Source organism: Nanorana parkeri, unplaced genomic scaffold, assembly GCF_000935625.1.
Source record: "Nanorana parkeri isolate BGI_ZX_2015 unplaced genomic scaffold, ASM93562v1 scaffold1327, whole genome shotgun sequence".
Taxonomy (NCBI): Eukaryota; Metazoa; Chordata; class Amphibia; order Anura; family Dicroglossidae; genus Nanorana; species Nanorana parkeri.
In genome coordinates this window covers 191,621-193,876 of record NW_017307595.1, presented here as the reverse complement: position 1 = coordinate 193,876, position 2,256 = coordinate 191,621, and positions in this window count along the sequence as shown.

Below are 2,256 nucleotides of genomic sequence, written 5' to 3'. Positions count from 1 at the left end.
TGGGGGGGGGGGGTTGTGCTTTGTGCAAGCATGGAGGTTTTGTTTTTTTTCATACAACCTGAGTTCTCTGTTGAACTACGACTGCTACATTCGAAGTACCAACGAGGTCTAACGGTATCCTCATACCTAGAGCGCTATCCACCAGATATGGTCTGCGGGAAGACATTCTCAACATACCTTCATATCATTTGCAAGCATGGAGGTTTTGTTTTTTTTCATACAACCTGAGTTCTCTGTTGAACTACGACTGCTACATTCGAAGTACCAACGAGGTCTAACGGTATCCTCATACCTAGAGCGCTATCCACCAGATATGGTCTGCGGGAAGACATTCTCAACATACCTTCATATCAGTTACCAACCAGCAGTGGGACACAACCATTCAAACCACTGTACAGATGTAGGGACATATACATCCTGTTTATCTGATACAAGCTTGTGATATATTGAAACATACGTACTACACGGTAGGGCTGTTTCTCCTGCTTTTCTCCCTTTTCTATTTTTTTTTTTGATGAATTCTAAAATGTTTTTGGAGTCTAGTTTACAGAGAAATTACAAATCTGCCGTTTATAAAATCTACTTCAAAGCATTATACACCATTGGTCCTCCTCCCAAAAATTCAGATGGTAACATTAGTTAAAAATTTTCTCTGGAGAAGAGGCTAAAGATTTTTTTTTTCATTTTCCTTGTGCTCTTTTGGCATATTTATTGGTGTATATTGTTGTTGTTATTAGAGGTAGTTTACACATTACATTAAAAAAAAAGAGCAAAAGCACAACTTTTACACATCTAACAGGGGGCACATGCTTGCGTCGGTGGATCCTTACATTTTTTTTAAGGTTTTCTTTGAACTCTTTTTTTTTGTTGGCTCCTTTTGTAAAATACCTCAAAAACAACAAAAACCTAAAAATTAAAAAGCACAGAGAGGGGAATTTATCAAAACTGGAGCATGCAAAATCTGGGGCAGTTGCCCATAGTAACCAATCAGCTTCTCTCTTCAGTTTGTCCAGTTACGAATTTAAAATTAAAGAGAGAATCTGATTGGTTGCTATTCACAGCTGCTCCAGTTTTTTTCTGCTCCAGTTTTGATAAATCCTCTTCATAGAATTGTTTCAATCTCTCTGTTTATGTTCATGATCACTTTTCTGCACTTTTTATGAGTGGAGTAGTGTTTGTAAACAAATCCTTTCATATTACTCTTCTGCTCACCAAAAACCCTTTATTGATATTTTAGTGGTTGAAGAAAACTCCTCTGATGCAACAAACACAAAACCTACTCCAATCAAACCAGAGGTAACTGGAAGCAAAAGTCTTCAATCCCCCGAACAACCCCTTCTACCAAAAGAAAAAGGTGGCCAACGATGGAGATCGCCATTTGGTAAACAGACACCCAAAAAAACAGAAGACAAAAGCAGCAAAACTGTAACTCCAGCAAAACGATTGGCCTCACTAAAAGAAAATCCTAACACACCAGAGAATAGTAAGTAACAGGAGACATAAAATGTAGGAATTAAAAAAAAAAATATATATATATATACTGTACACCTAAAAGCAAAAAATGTTATATATTGCAGTTTACCAATCTATAGATGTGGTGGCCGCATTCGTTTTCTTTTTTTCAAGCTTTTTTCTTTAGTTTTTGCCTGGTTATCCTACCATTAATATACTTTCTGTCCTAGGGTGACAACATTCACTCGTTGAGTATATTGAGGATCAGCATTGTCACCCTGCATGACTGCAGAACATCTCTCCTCATCTCCATAACAATTGAGGGGAATTATCCTTTTGGAAAGTTATACTTGGAACAGGTGTCCCCATTAGAAGATTGCTTCTCACCTCTTGTTCTGGGGGTAGCTCTGAAATGTTGAATTTCCCCTCACTTTCTTTCTCAGTGAAAAGGGTGAAAAAGGCTTCCTGGGAATACATGTGCGCTTGGATAAGAGGATTATACCCAGTGGACTCCATTAAGGATAGATTGTCACCCAGATCTACAACAAATGGGGTAACGGTGTTGTTCAGACCTATTGTCCAGATCTGAGCCCAAGATGAGCAGCACTCTACTGGGTGTACTGGTGGTCACCACTCTGGATTATTTGTGGCTATTTCTATTAAAACTGATTTTTGTATTGAGCTATACATGAACTTTTATGCACTGGGGTTGTGGATGGTATTCCCTTTTTTTGATATACATATTGTTTGATAGACAGTCACTTTGGTTGTATTTATATATTGTTTGTGTTTAATTTTGTGGTT